General features: G+C 48.9%; 1 protein-coding gene across 1 annotated transcript in view; it reads left to right on the forward strand.

Moving 5' to 3' along the window:
• The window catches only part of LAMB3 (laminin subunit beta 3), a 191276-nt gene that overhangs the window by 131934 nt on the left and 43017 nt on the right, over positions 1 to 16325 (forward strand). Inside the window, exon 2 of the mRNA XM_055583108.1 lies at positions 15511 to 15961. The gene's annotated coding sequence lies outside the window, so the exon portion shown is untranslated. The remainder of the gene's footprint in view (positions 1 to 15510; positions 15962 to 16325) is intronic.

Below are 16325 nucleotides of genomic sequence, written 5' to 3' on the forward strand. Positions count from 1 at the left end.
ATGGCTCCCATTAGCACCATCCCAACAAAATCTAATGGGAAGCTTACTAAATGAACTGAATTTTGTCCTTCAACAGATAGAACCATTTCTTCCTTCTAGAAACATTTTCTCTCTGCTTCAGGGTCACTGCACTCTCTTGTTTTTATCATGCTGTGTTAGTTGCTTCTTCCTAGCTCTTCTTTGTTACATCTTTCTTCTCTATCAGCCAGTGATACCCATTAGAGTAACTGGGTAGCTTCTAAAATTTCTGAAGAGCAGATTGCATTCTAGGCCAATTAAATCAGAAATCCCTCCAAGTAGGACCCAGGCATTAGTAATATTTAAAGCTGATTCCAGTGTTCAGCGAAAATTGAGAATCACTGCACTTGAGATTGGGGTACCATAGGGTTCTATCATAACCTGCTTCTCCACCTGTATTATCTCCATAAGTCTGGGGTTTTCAGCTCTGACTCTACTTTAGAATCATCCTGACGGCTTTTAGAAATTGCCATTGCCTGGAAGTTCCCCCAGATGAACGATTCCTAATTCTTGGGGTGATTCCAATGTGTAGCCAGAATTGTGAACCACTTCAAAGAGGATTTCCTGAAATTCCATGGATTGAGGCGTGGTGCTTTCCTATAGGAATTTCTGTAGTGATGGAAATGTTCTAAATCTGCGCTGGATTTAAATGTTCTAAATCCAACATGGTAGCCACTAGCTTCATGTGGCTGTTGAGCACTTGAAATGTGGTTAAAGTGTCTGATGAACTGAATGTTTAATTTTATTCAATTTTAATTAATCTAAGTTTAAATTAAATAGCCTTGTAAGTGTGGCTAATGTCTACCATGTTGGATGGAACACTATATGCTGATGATTCTGAAATCTGAGCTCCAGGGTGACACATTAAGCTGTCTTGGTACCTCTTATTGGGTATCGAATATAGTGTTTTTAACTTAATAAACACGTAAAAATGGAACTTTTTCATTTTCTTTTTCAAAATGTATTCCTCTCCTAGTCTTCCCAATCTTGGTAAAATTTTAACCACTTCCTTCCCAATTTTTAAAGTCCCAAACATGGAAACCAGCTTTTTTGTTTTGTTTTGTTCTTTTTTAATTTAAATTTATTTATTTTAATTAGAGGCCAATTACTTTACAATATTGTATTGGTTTCGCCATACATCAACATGAATCCACCACAGGTGTACGCGTGTTCCCTTCTTTGCCTCATCTCTTTCAGCCAGTTTTCAACAAGTCTTGTTTGTTTCCAAATATGTAATTTGGCTCTGCAAGTCTTGTTTGTTTCTAAATATATAATTTGACTCTGTCTTTTCACCTCTAGCACCTGCCACCTGAGCTAAGCTGCCTTTATTGCTCACAAAGAGTAGTCAAAGCTAGAGTCATTGCATCCTTAATACATGCTTTCTAAGACTGTTGTATGTATTACCTCATTAATCCTACAAACAACTCTACAAAGTGGGTAAACTATTGTCCCCACTTTTCAGATGGGTAAACTGAGGAACAGAAAGCTTAAGTAATGTGCTTTGGATCACACAGCTAGTCAGAGGCAGAAATGAGATTCCAAACCAGATTGTCTGACTCGAGGGTCTGTATTTTTCACCTTCAGTTTTATTTTTCTCTAATTGGTTACAAGGCCCCATGTCAGTGGTCTTAATCTTGGCTACAACTTGGAATCACCTGAGGAACTTTAAAAAATACCAACTTCACGACCCCCCAGCCCATGTGCGTGTTACTCAGTCGTGTCCGACTCTTTGTGACTCCACGGACTGTAGCCTGCCAGGTTCCTCTCTCCATGGGATTCTCCAGGCTAGAATACTGCAGTGGGTTGCTTCTCCAGGAGGTCTTCCCGACCCAAGGATCAAACTTGGATCTCCTGTATTACAACAGATTCTTTACCATCTGAAGCACCAGGGAAGCCCCCACCCTCCTAGGCCTGGGGGCATCAGAAATTTAAAAAAAAAAAAATAGAGAATTCTCCTAATTTAAACACATAACCCAGTGTTTAGAAACCACCCCCTGTCTGAGACATGCCCCTGTCCACATCTCCCACTGGTTTTAGCTCCCACCTCAGTCATACAGTTCTCGTCCCTTCTTCCTACCTCCAGAAGACGCCACACTCTTTCCAGCCACAGGAATTTTGGACTTCTCTTTCTTTGTCTGGGACACACTTTGCTGTTATCCCCTAGGGCTGAGTAAGACTTCAGAGGTTCTAATCCCTGAAAAGATTGAGGGCTCTAATCTGCCCTTGTAAATAAAAATAAAAACAGTATTAAACTTTAAAATACATGTAGGGGAGACAGAACTCTAATTCTGCCTGAGGTGCCTATTGTTGTGTCTTTTAAAATATATTACATTTAAAATTTTTCAAAATAAATGTTGTTGCCTCTACTTTGCTGGCACCTTAGATACGTGTTTAAAAAAAAAAAAAAGGAACTCCATCCCACAACTAACTGGGTCTAGGTGGATCTGTTTGTCTAAGTCCATTCATTCACTGGGGACTACCAGTGCCAGGGCTGGCACAAGCTTTGAGGGGGGCATTGAGTCCTGCCTTGCAAAGTCCAACCCTGCATCTCTCAGGCTTATCCCAAGGGTCACCTCCTCGGAGAGAATTCTCTTACCTATCCTTTCCAAAGTGATACTTCCAACATTCCGAGACTCCCATCTATCATATCACCCTGGTTTTTAAAAATTTTTAATAAAAAGCACTAAAAGCTTCAATTGTCGAAGTTTCTAGTTTACTTCTTTATCGTTTGTCTCCTCCGGAAGGGAAGGGTCTATTTAGTCTGTCTTGTTTGCTGTTTTTTTTCTTTTTGGCCTAGCCTAGTGCAATGCCCAATATAGAATTCATGTTCAGTAATTATTTGTTTTTTAAAATAACTGTACTTATTTATTATTTATTTTCGGCATTTCTCTGGTTGTGACGCACAGCCTTCTCATTGTGGTGGCTTCTCTTGTTGCGGAGCATGGGCTCTAAGGTGTGTGGGCTTCAGTAGTTGGGGCCCATGAGCTCAGTACTCGCAACTCCCAGGCTCGGTAGTTGTGGCCCATGGACTTAGTTGCTCTGAGGCACATGGGATCTTCCCCAGCGAGGGATCGAACTCGTATTGCCTGCACTGGCAGGTGGATCCTTTCCCACGGAGCCACCAGAGACGCCCCAGTAATTATTTCTGAAGTGAAAGAATGAATGAATGCAGGCTGGTGTATGGGAAGTCGTAGTGAGTAGTTTCATCGCAAAGTGGGTGGGCCATCTTAGGTTCTTACCATGTAAATGGCTGTCTTCAGGGGGTGAGATGGGAGAAGTGAGTTCACAAAGAGAGGAGACTCCTGGCTGGTTAAAAGAAGGGAAGACCCTGGTACCAGCAACCCGGGGGAGACATAGAGCTAAGGAGAGAGGTGAGGTGGCAGCGGGAACTGGCCGTAATGTTGGATGGATTCTGGAAACAGTGAAAGCTGAATGTTTCTTTTTAGGTTGTAATTTCCCTATGTCATCTTCATATTTTCAGTAAAATCTCTCAAACTCAGCAGCTGTGTCTTTTGTCTTTAGGAGAATGTAGAAAGGACCACACATTCTTGTTTGGGGCCAAAACAGGCTGGAGAGATCAGGGGTGGCATGAAGAAATTGTAAAAAGGAAGCTAAGCGTGCTTGAGAACAAGCAGCAACTAGAGAGAATTTGCATCATCTGTTAGCATCTCCCTAGAATTCTCAGAATTAGGGTTGTTTGCATAATAGAGGAAAGAGTGACTCGGATAGCGAAAGAAGATGAGATCCCTCTGGCTGCATGATTAATGAGTTGTTTGGCAATGATGTGCTTAATGTCTGTGTCCCATGAGACAGTAGTCTCCCTCTGGACAGGGATGCGTCTGATTTATTTACTACAGGGTCCCTGGATGCCTGGCATTGGGTGGGTACTCAGTAAATGTTTATTTTGTGAATGAATGGCTCAATATGTCTTTGTGTTTCTTGGTCAAAAGTCAGAAGGGTTTGCTGAGACGTGAGGAGAAACTGGAAGAAAAGCTCAGAGTCTGAGGATGAGGACCAGGCAGAAGCTGTGGGCGGAGGGGTGTCAGTGAGCAGGCTGCTGTGCCGGGAGGATTCAGACCCGAGCTCAGGCCCCGAGGATAACTGGTGGGGGGACCGGGTCCTGTTAGAGACCCAGGCAGAAAGGCCAGAATAGCAGCTGTCAGGATACACAGAGGGATGTAAACGAGAGACGTCCCCCACAATGCTCGTGCCAGCCCTGGGACATGCTGGTCCCCAGTGAATGAATGGACTTAGACAAACCCATACATCTAGACTCAGTTAGCTATGGGATGGAGTTCCTTTTTTTTTTTTTTTAAGTTGCCAGTGTTTTAAAAAAAGATATTTTAAAACCGTGGACCATTTTTTAATTCTTCATTGAATTTGTTACAGTATTGCTTCTGTTTTATGTTTTAGGATTTTTTTTTTTGGCTTCAAGGCATATGGGATCTTAGCCCCCCAACCAGGGATCAAACCTGCACGCCCCTGCACTGGTGCAGTCTTAACCACTGGTCCACCAGGGAAGCCCCTGCGATGGGGTTCTTAACGGACCAGGCTTGACGCTCATCGGCCAAGGGTTGAGATAGGCCTGAAACTCCTGGAGAAGGACAGGTAGGGGCTGACAGACCTCCTGCTACACGTGTCGCTTGGCTCTGGAAGTGACCAAGAACCCTTGAGTCGTGTTTAGTTCTTACTTCCCAAGACCTTCTCTCCCTTTGTGCCCTCCCCTCCCTTGGACCCATATTTACCCAGTTCGTTAGACCTCAGGCTTCTTAAAGCTCGGATGTCTTGAGGACCTGGATCCATGGCTCAACTCCAGAAATATTTCAATTCCAAATACTGAATCTACTTCCAATTTGACTCCTGGCCATTCTGTCCCCAGCCATGGTGGATGGGGCAGGAAGCCCAGCCGTGGAAGTCTGCTGATCAGTGGATCGACTCCTCGTGAATTTTCTCAGGTCCTAATTCTTAAGGGGATAAAAAAGGTTTTTCTTTTTCTGGATGATTTTCTATCTATGTCGTCTTGAGAGGAAGTTATAGGATGATATTCACGACATCATATTCTTCAAACATGTTTTGGCAGGTTTTTCCTTGCATCAAGGATTCATACTAGTACATCATGCTGAGTTGCCTCAGTCATGTCCGACTTTTTGTGAGCCTACAGACTGTAGCCCGCCAGGCTCCTCTGTCCATGAGATTTTCTAGGCAAGAATACTGGAATGGGTTGCCATGCCCTCCTCCAGGGGATCTCCCCAACCCAGGGATCAAACCTCTTATGTCTCCTGCATTTCTTTACCTAGTGCCACCTGGGAAGCCCCACTAAGACATCAGTATACGTTTGTTGAGCCTTTAACTATGTGCAGACAATGGGTGCGCATAACTCAGCAGATAAAAAGAGTGGCCAAGGTTTGCCCTTCTCCTTAAGGAGTTTGCAACCCAGATTTGGGAGCAAATCACAAAGTAACTAAATCTTGAATAGCCCTAAGTATGTAAATATGAGAAAGAAGGGATTTACAAGACAGATTAGAACTGGTTGTTAATTGAATTGTATCTGTAAAGTGTGAATTGTATCTGCTACTGGAGTTTGGGAAGAATTTACAGAAAATAGCAGAGAAGCCATCACTTATCCTGAATCTAATGTGAATCTTGGATTTAGAATTTGGCCAAGTACACAAGAGGTGGGAAGGGCAATATAGACAGACAGAGCCAGATGAATCAAGCCTAAGAGTGGTCAGGGAATGAAATGGCTGGATCAGAGCACTTGTGTAAAGCAAGGCTGTGTGAATTAGGGCCAAAAATGCAGCTTTTTTTCAGCAGGACTCTGAGAGCCTGACTGTGGACTCTGGACTTTAACCTGGAGATGGTGGAGCGTGTATGAGTCAAAGTGCTTACCAAATCCAACTTCGCAAATGGAGCGCTAAGCCAAAACTCACAAAACAAAATGCAGTAGGAAAAAGTGCAAAGGCCTGTATGTGCTTCTGTGTGTGTACACCTGTGTATGCGTTTGTGCATACATGCATGTCAAGAAGAGCACAAATTCAATACGACACTGAACTTGGATGGTTTTAATGATATTCGACTTGAAAAAGATGGAGGCGTTGATGCATCTATAAACTCAGTATGAATCCGTGATGTTTGGCTGGGAAAAGCCTCCTGCTCATCAGGACGCAGCAGTAGAAGCAGAGTCATAGTCTTTTCTTCCCCCAACTCCTCGAAGAGGACCATTTTGCTGAAGTGAGCCCATATCCAAATAGCTTCCCGAGCCCTTTCCTGAGGTAGAATTTTATTCTCACATGCTATTTCCTCCTGGGTTTTTCTTGGATGTAGGGCCAACTTTACTTTCTCAGATCACTGTGCATTTTCATGCAGAGATGGCTGAACCACTTGAGATGATGTCTTCAGAAGCTGTCAGGGAGAAAAAGTATCAATGTGCAACCAGGTGACTGAGCATTTTTCTGTAACTGAAGGGTGTCCTGGGAAGTGAAACTCAGGGCTAAAGCGAGAGTCCTGATGGACTAGGATGGTTGGTTAACAACATATCAGAATCTTCTTGAAGATTTGCCCTTATCCCCAATGGGTTTTCCCTTAGAGTCTAGAGTGATGTTAACGTCTCAAAGATATTTACCCTCTGGGTACAACTTGTAGAGATGTCACTGCCTGTGCTTAAGGTTTTTCTATGAGGCCATCTTGTGATGCTTTGTTGCTGTTCAGCTGCTCAGTCGTGTCCGACTCTGCAACCCCTGCAGCACGCCAGGCCTCCCTGACCATCACCATCTCCAGGAGCTTGCTCAAACTCATGTCCATTGAGTCGGTGATGCCATCCAGCCATCTCATCCTCTGTCATCCCCTTCTCCTCCTGCCTTCAATCTTTCCCAGCATCAGGGTCTTTTCCAATGAGTCAGCTCTTCGCATCAGGTGGCCAAAGTATTGGAGCTTCAGCTTCAGCATCAGTCCTTCCAATGAATATTCAGGACTGATTTCCTTTAGGATGGATGTTTGGATCTCCTTGCTGTCCAAGGGACTCTCAAGAGTCTTCTCCAACACCACAGTTCAAGAGTATAAATTCTCCAGCACTCAGCCTTCTTCATAGTCCAACTCTCACATTCATACGTGACTGGTTTTGCAAATCTAAAACATTCACTATGGCCATTTTCCCTACCAGTTTCCTTGAGGAGTCACAGTCTATAAATTATTCTGTCACGAAAATTCTTTTTTTTTTTTTAATGAAAAGCAAATTCCGTCAGTTTGGGGAGGCCAAACATTGTAGTGGAAAGAGCAGGGATTTGGGGAACTTAAGGATCTGCTGTTGGATTCTGGTTTCACCACATACTGGTTGTGGTGGACAATGCTATGTGGTCACTAAATCCTATTTCCTTTTCCTCCTGTGGACATGTAGAAAGATCTCTTAGGAGCCCTGTGAGTAGTTCTGCCCATGAGGTCCTAAGCAGCATGACTGTGAAGCCTGGGGTAACTGGAGAGAGTTCCTCGGTGCCATGTAACCTTGTTGCTGAGGCCGTTAAGACCACATGTCCTGGCTGCGGCTGATACAAGATGGCAGCTATCCCTGGGGAACTGTGTGGAGCAGAGGCACCCTCCTCTCACCCTTGTCTTGCATTGTACTCAGCGCAAGCAGCAAATAAACGTTTGTCGGTTGTGTTAAGCTGCTGAGATTTTGCAGTTAGTTTATTACTGCAGTGACCTCATAGACTGTAGCCTGCCAGGCTCCTCTGTCCATGGGATTCTCCAGGCGAGAATACTGGAGTGGGTAGCCATTCCCTTCTCCCGGGGATCTTCCTGACCCAGGGATCGAACCTGGGTCTCCTGTATTACAGGCAGATTCTTCACTGTCTGGGCCACCAGGGAAGCCCATATTGGCTAAAACACTAGTTCTGTGTCTTCATCACTTCAGGCTGCTCTAACAAAATACCACGGATAGGTGGCTTAAGCAACATGGTATTCATTTTCACAGCTCTGGAGGCCAGAAGTCCAAGATCAAGGTGCCAGCAGAGTGGGTTACTGGTGAGAACTGGCTTCCTAGCTTGCAGAGGCCTGCCTTCTGGCTGTGTTCTCACTTGATGGAGACAGACCCTGGTGTCTCTTCCTCTTCTTATAAGGGCACTAATCCTGCTATGAGGATTCCACCTTCATGACCTGATGCAAACCTAATTATTTCCCAACACCCCCACCTCCTAATACCATCACATTGGAGTTATAGTTTTAACATATGAATTTCTGGGGATACATATTTAGTCAATTGCACTTGGAAACCTTGAACAAGCTACCAAATAATGCTGAGGCTATAAAAAAGGGAATAATAATAAATCCTTCAAACAGCCACCCTAAAAGTCTGCTGTGATGCTTGAATGAGCTATTGTAGATGTGATGTTGAGTGATGCCTTACTTTCTCACACATTTACTAAGGAACTGTGATAAGTGTTTTCTTGAAATAGATCTAACAACCTCAAGAAGCAACACTTCCTAAGAGGGGGAAACCACATGTTATGAAATATACAAAGATGTGGAAAACTTGTAGATCACTGGGGCAGTCTGTGGGTTTAGTGGACAAGGTTCGGGGCAAAGGAGGGAGCAAAGAGGAAAGATGAATCACTTGTAGGTGGACAAAATCTCTCTCCTTCTCCTGAAACATTTTACTTTTTATTTTTTACTGATTGTTCTAGTAAAATAGCCTTATTGTGGAAGATGAGAGCATCAGAGAACTGTAAAGAGATGAGAAATGTTAACATTTTGGATATTCTCTCCCTGTCCTCTGGGTATTTTTCCTTTTTCTTTTTTAAAATTGAATTATAGTTGATTGACAATATTGTGTCATATATATATATATACATACACACACATATATTCTTTTTTTGACTCTTTTCCATGATAGTTTATCACAAGATACTGAATCTAGTCCCCTTTACTGTACAGTTGCTTGTTGTTTTTCTGTTTTATATATAGGAGTGTACATCTGTGAATCCCATATTCTCAAATGATCCCTTTCCCCTCCTTCCCCTCTGGTAACTGTAAATTTGTTTTCTATGTCTGGATCTGTTTCTATTTTGTAAACAAGTTCCTTTGTACTATTTTTTAGATTCCACGTATGAGTATTATCATGTAATATTTGTCTTTCTCTGTCTGACTGACCTTACTTGGTATGATAAGTGCATTCATGCTGCTGCGAGTGGCAATATTTCATTCCTTTTTTATAGCTGAGTACTATCCCATTGCACATTTGGACTTCTCAGGCTGCTCAATGGTAAAGAAACTGCCGGTCAGTGCAGGAGCCACAGGGGCCACAGATTCGATCCCTGGGTCTAGAAGATCCTCTGGAGAAGGAAGTGGCAACCCATTCCAGTATTCTTGCTGGGAAATCCCATGGATAGAAGAGCCTGGTGGGCTGCAGTCCCTGAGGTCACAAAAGCGTCGGACACGACTTAGCGCCTAAGCAGCAGCAGCAGCAAGCAGAGGCTCCAGGGGGGAAAAGTGCCTTTTCTCTGTTGCCCTCAGACTTGCTGGGCAATTGCCCTGAGGTAAGGAACAAGCTGCAGTTCAGACCAGCTTTGACTCCTCTCTTTATCAGGTGTTGGACTCTGGTTTTATTAACTCTTGGAGGCCATAAAACAATGTCGGTGATGCTCCAGCTTGCTCTTCTGCCCTCTGTTTGTAAACACCCCACCCCGTGTCTTTCCCTGTCTAGGAAGGCCAGAAGTGTCACTTGCTCTCAAGGAACTTAGCTCATCTGGCCCCCTGAGTGGCCTCTCTTCCCTTCGGGTCCAGATCATTGCTCCTCGAGAATTTTCCTTTGCCCCAGGGAACAGAGTGGAATGGGGGACCCGAGGCCTCCCAGTTGGCCCACTGCCTGGTAAGTGAGCTGTCAGACATCTGGATGGAATGGGGTTTGCTTTTGTTACAAGCAGCTGTGAAGACTGCTGCTCATACCCCAGCGCCTGTGTGTGTGACGCACACGTGGGGACAGACTTTGATAGAGCACACGGCCAGCCAGGTACTTTGCTGAGAGTCCTGTATGCATTGTTCCCTTTGATCTTTACAAGCATCCGTGAGGTGGACTGTTATTTGTCCCATTGGATGCAAGTAGCCTTGGTGGTGCGGAGTCACACAGCTGGTGAGTGAAGAACCAAGACTTTCCAACTTTTCTTTCACTTCCAACTCTAGGCTTTTAAGGGCTATCCTAGGCCACCAGCCCCGAAAGCAGGGCATCCTAAAGCTGGAGGGGGCTTCGAGCATGCTAAGTTGCTTCACTCATGTCCGACTCTTTGCAACCCTATAGTCTGTAGCCTGCTAGGCTCCTCTGTCCATGGGATTCTCCAGGCAAGAATACTGGAGAGGATTGCCATGCCTTCCTTTAGGGGATCTTCCCGATCTAGGGATCGAACCAGTGTCTCCTGAGGCTCCTGCGTTCGCAGGCAGATCCTTTACTGCTGAACCACTGGGGAAGCCTGGAGGGGGCTTCGAGGGAGCTTTAAAAGCATTGTCAATGTCCCTGCCCCTCTGCTCACCCATTAAATCTCTGGCTGGGGCCTGGCCTAAGTATATGATTTTGTAAGTTCTGCAAGTAATTCCGAGGACAGCCTGGATTGAGAACCGGTAAAATCCAACATGTCTATTTACAAAGGATGAAACTGAGGCCCAGAGCAGGGTTCTCCCAAGTCTGTGCTTCTGTTGAGAAGCAGAAGTGGTGTTAGGTCCGGGAACTGTTCAAGTCCATCCAGAGACCCTATGTGGCCACAAGCACTGAAGGGAAGTGCTGATTCCACGCCTTCAGGTGCAGTTGATTCCAGACAAGAAGCCAGACAAACCCTTGCCCACTCCCCCTCCAACTGCAAGAGGCTTATTTGTCCGTACTCAACCCTCAAACGCCAGTCTGAACAGTAGGAACCTGAGTTTCTCTTCCCGGTGGCCCTTTTAGGGATGACGTTTGGAATTTTTAAGTCCCCTCCGCTAGGGCTGGTTTCCCCTGCCCCCTGACTCTGGTCCCTCTTGGCCATGCCCAGTGGGTCCTGACCTCACCTGTGGCTGTACTTCCCCGCATCAGGTATAGCCTCTCTCCTCTCAGCCACGTGGCCAGCTCCACATGGCAAATTTGTGGCCAGAGTGCACAGAGGTTGGACTTAGGTTCTGAGAACCTAGTTCACGGAGGGCAATGACTGGACCATAGAGGGAGGGGCGGTGGGGGGTGGACAGGGGCCGTGGCTTGAGCCAGCCCGTCTGAGAAGGCGTGGGTGCTGATTCACTCAGTCGTGTCTGACTGTGACCCCATGGACCGTACCCCCAGGCTCCTCGGTCCACAGGATTCTCCAGGCAAGAATATTGGAGTGGGTTGCCATGCCCTCCTCCTGGAGATCTTCCCGACTTAGGGATGGAACCCACATCTCCTATGTCTTCTGCATTGTCAGGTGGGTTCTTTACCGCTAGCACCACCTGGGAAAAGCTCAGGAATTTGGGAGGTCAGCAAAAGTGGCAGAGATGCCGAGATATTCCTCCTTCTTCTCGGGGGAGCCGGGAGCCAGCCTTCGACCTCACCACACTGCCGGCTGCACTGGGCTATACCCCGCAGGAGGGGGAGACATTTGGCAATGCACCCTAGGACCTGGGAGATGGGACCTGGAAGAAACTGGGGCCCTGGGCTCAGAGGAGGGGATTCCCCTTCCTCTGGTGACAGGGGAGTTGTGTCATCTGGTCCTCACATTCTACCTTGTTTGTTTAATCTTGTCAGCAATCCGTGCTGTTTGTCTGCTCACCTTCTCTGTCCTCCCACCCCTTGTGGGGCGCTTATGTCCTCACTCAGAGCAGCTTCCTGTTGGCATGACAGGGAGATCCTGCCTGTATATGCCAGAGGCTCTGAGATGGGGCAGCTGGAGCCCAGTAACTTCTCCACCTGTGCCCACACAGAAGACACTGTCTGCATGGGAAAACAAACAGGAAATCACCTCGTGGTGGGTGTTCTGGGTATTTCTGTAGCATTGGTGTTTCCCCAGGAGTCTCCGGTCCACGTTAGTGCTCCAAAAGCACGATTTTCAGATATCAGGTCCTGATTAGGTTTGGGAAACATCAAGTTCAGAGGCTGGTGGACTCTGGTCGAGGCTTACCAAGTGTGGAGGCAGGGAGTTTGGGCCACTTTAAACTCTAAATAGTGGTTAAGAAGTTGAAGCTCCAATACTTTGTCCACCTGATGCAAAGAGCCAACTCATTGGAAAAGACCCTGATGCTGGGAAAGATTGAGGAGGAGAAGAGGGTGACAGAGGATGAGATGGTTGGATGGCATCACCAACTCGATGGACATGAGTTTGAGCAAACTCTAGGAGATGGTGAAGGACAGGGAAGCCTGGCGTGCTGCAGTCCACGGGGGTCGCAGAGTTGTCCACGACTGAGCGGCTGAGTAACGGTGGTGAAGAACATGAGTGCTGAGCAACTGGTCTGGTTTCCAATGACCACTTACTAGGGGACCAAGTTCTTGAAGATGTACCTCACTGTCCTCATCTTCAAAGAAAGGATAAGTGTCCACTTCATGGGGACACAGTGAGCGTAAAATGTGGGGATACGTTTACGAGCTCAGAACAGGGCCTGGCGTGCAGCGAGCTCGCCAGAGGACGTCAGCTGTGGTTAACTTCGGCCGACTGCCGGGTCTCTCCCAGACCGCAGGCCTGGGCTGGTCGCAGTGCTGCAGGTCTGATGGCCGTTCAGGCTGGGAAGGGGAGGGAGGAGGAAGACGGACTCTGTGGAAGAGAGTGACCCTGCGATGGCAGCCCAGCGCCCTGTTCTGCCTTCTCCGGGTCCCCGCCTGAGGCTGGGCTCCAGCCTGAGTTCAGAAAGCCCCACCTCCTCTCTCTGCATGAGGAGTGACAGACTGTCTGGGCGGCTGAGCAGCTGTGGCCGGAGCGTAGACACGCCGGCTTTAGTCACATGGCGGATCCGCAGGGCCCTTCCTGGAGCCCACCCAGCCCCACAGACGAGGACTCAGCCATGACTCACTGGGTCCAGCTGGTGCCCGAGCCGTGAATCACCCGGTGTCCCTTCCTCTTACACCTGGGATTTGGCATTCATGGCCTGGACCAGGTTTTCTTACCTTCTCAACCTCTTCTCTTCTCTTCTCCCTCCTTCCCTCCATTCTTTGCTTCGTAGGCCTTTCTCTCTCACTCATCAGACCCTGGCTGATCTCCCTGGCAACATGGATGGCTTGAGCCTGTCAGATGGGTGATGGAGATGGCAGCTTCTCAGGCCACCCCTGAGATGTCATGAGGGACGGCAGACAAGCAGGCAGAGGGGGAGACTTGCCTGCCCTGACACGGTGTCGTTTCTGTAACCTGGGGGCCTGTGTGCGTTAGTCTCTCAGTCGCGTCTGACTCTTTGCGACCCCATGGACTGCAGCCCTCCTGGCTCCTCCGTCCATGGGATTTTTCAGGCAAGAATACTGGAGTGCGTTGCCATTTCCTTCGTCAGGGGATCTTCCCGACCCAGGGGTCAAACCCGTGTCTCCTGCACTGCAGGTGGATAATTCTTTACCGCCTGAGTCACCAGGTTAATTCTGTCAGCCCCCTCTGCCTTTGGAAGGGGGAGCTAACAGAATTGCTGGATGGACAGACGTGAGTACGAGAGGAACAGGGGGTCAAGGAGAACCCCTTTCCTGAGCATCGGTTCTAACAGGCCAAGGCTCCGGGGAGCTGAGGGTGGGGGCTCTGGGGCAGGATGGTGGGTGGCAGGAGAGGAAGGGGACGTGAAGGGGAGGCTGTCGGAGCAGTGCCCAGCTTGCTTTTAGTCCCTGCCAGGTCCTACCCTTGCTTCTGCCTCTGTATTAGACTTCTTGTCTCTGAACAAACTCAGTTCTGAAGTTTACGGCCTGTGCCTGGGGCCCTGCTGTCCTGGGGGCTGAGGGGGTGGGGGCTAGATCCCCACTGGGAAGTGCTCAGCATCTCCGAGGGGTGAGGCTGGCTGGCTGGGCCCTCCTTGGGGTTTGCCAAAGCAACATCCTGGACTGGGCTGGGAACGCAGAATGGGGTGCAGGGGCCCACACAGAGCAATTGGCTTTCCCCTTTGTGAAGCCAAACCACGCTGGGACCTGCCCTGGCCTGCACCTATTTACCTGGGCTCCTGGCCTCTTAAGGGGAGAGGAGGAGGGGCGTTTAAAGGGCTCAGCCTCCTGCTGCCTGCCCGCCCTGCCTGTCTGGGGATCTGGGATGGCAGCAGCTGCTCCTTCTGCTGAGTTAACTATTCCTGAGCTCTTCGTCACATCCTCTTCCTGGTGGTGGGCACAGGACAGAGCTCCATGAGCAGCCAGGCTTCCTGGAAGCCCTGCATTCAGGGAGTTGGCAGGGTGGAGAGAAAGAGACCAGGCGGGTGGGCTTAAAGCCCCGAGGGTGTGAGCAGTGACCTTTCCCTGCAGGGGGCTGTAGGGTTGTGTGTGTGTTCTTGCTGCAGAGGCAGGGCCCGGGGAGGCCAGCTGCTTGTGCTGATCCTGGCTTGTTAGGCCAGATTTTATAGGAATGTTTGCATGGGTCAAGCCGCTAACGTGTATGGCAATGTCTGTTTTTTCATCTAAACGGCTACTTAGAGTATTTCTCCTGCCTATCTAAATCTCTGGGGCTATATGAGAATCTGAGGGTTAGAAATGCCCAGTTTACCATTTAATCCACAAAATCCTCCATTTTGCCCTGAAGGATTCTCAAACCAGTTTCTTTGGACACAACCCTCCAGTTCCTGCTTAGGAGACACTGACAGGCTGGACCAGCTCAATTAGAGAATCTTTTAATAGAAACTTGGAGGTGACCGTGTGCAAACAATGCCCATGTAGTCTGTGCCCCGCCAAGATCTGGACCGGGTGTCCTTGCAGATCTCTCTAAAAGCCCTCGGACCCTCGCCCGGTGGGGGGAACCGTGTCCTCCGAGACCAGCCCCTGCCTCTGGTCCCGTGATTGTCATTACACTCACTCGCAGCCCAAAGCCCCGAACCAGGAGCCGCCCAGCGTCCCACAAAGGCAGCTGTGTTCTCAGGCCTGGCGGGCGCCCGGGGAAGTCAGTCCAGCTGTGCCTCAGCCCTCCCTTCCCACCCCTTGTGGTCAGATCTGTTTTCTGGCCCTCCAGGCAGGCATTCTTGCCCAGCGGGAAGGGCTGGGAGAGCAGCCTTTCCCTGAGCTGGGAGCCGTGACTCACAGGTAGTTACCTGTCCTTGGGCTCCCTGCCAAGGCTGCGAGGGAGCCAGAGGGGAAACATTTAGAGTTCATGCCTGTTGAGTCCTCCTAAGCTTTTCTTGGGTGGGTTGGGCTCTGACCCCTTCCTGATGAACCATAGCCTTTTAATCCCCCCCGCCCCGCAAGAAGCAGGGGTTTTCCACTTTTTTGCTTTCCCTTGGGAGGGGTCTGGTGCTTTCCAGGGTCCTCGATGTTTGTGTCTTCTTCCCTTCCAGCTCACTGACAGGTCTGGGGCTGTAATAGCCAATATGCAAGCCCTGATCCTTCTGTTCTCTGCGTGGTCTTCTGTCCAGGGTGGCCCAGGACCCCAGGAGAGGCTGACCTCTACGAGCCTTGGGAGAGCACCCAGTGCAGCGGCTGTCACAGTGTGAGTGGCCCTCACCCCCTCACCCCACCGGTCCCCAGGAATGCTGGTCTCCGGTCATCACTCACATTTCCCTGCTGCAGCCCCCACCCCCCCACAGCAAGCAGGTGGGCACCGCCGATCTTGCCATGAGGCCTCCGGACCGCCTCCACCTGCCCAGTCCTGTCTGGGGTTGGGGGTGGGGGTGCTGTGACGGCAGACGGGTGTGCCAGCGGCCAGATTCCTGAGTCCCGCCCTGCAGCCGGCGACGCCCAGCCGGGGAGTCTCCAGAGGTGAGGCCGTTGTTTAAAAACTGGGAGCCAGGAGAGGAGACCCCCACATTCAAGGGGAGCGTCTCGGAGAGGTGATCTGGAGAAAGAACAGCAGCAGCACGGAGCAAGGTCTGTTACCTGTCTTCATCTGTCCCGTGGGGGACGGGGTGGGCCCAGGCTTGTGTACCTGGGTGTCTGGGGCCTGGCTGCAGGTCCAGATTCCTTCCTCTTCCTGGGAGCTTCAGCTGAGCCCACTGGGATCCAAAGGCTGGGTGTCGAGTCTACCACTGTTCGGATTGCTTTCTCCCATCTGATAAGCGTCTCGGTGACTTAGAAGAGAGCAGGTTCAGAGCTGGGGCTGGACACAAAGAAGGAAGGAGAGGGTGGGCTGGCCTCTTCTAAGAACTTCTCATAGTGCCTAGTTCCAGGCAGGGAGGGGGTGAGGTTCCAGCCCCTGGAGGAAGCCAGATGATGAGTCTTCCTCTTGGGCCAC

Source organism: Bubalus kerabau, chromosome 5 (assembly GCF_029407905.1).
Source record: "Bubalus kerabau isolate K-KA32 ecotype Philippines breed swamp buffalo chromosome 5, PCC_UOA_SB_1v2, whole genome shotgun sequence".
Classification (NCBI taxonomy): domain Eukaryota; kingdom Metazoa; phylum Chordata; class Mammalia; order Artiodactyla; family Bovidae; genus Bubalus; species Bubalus kerabau.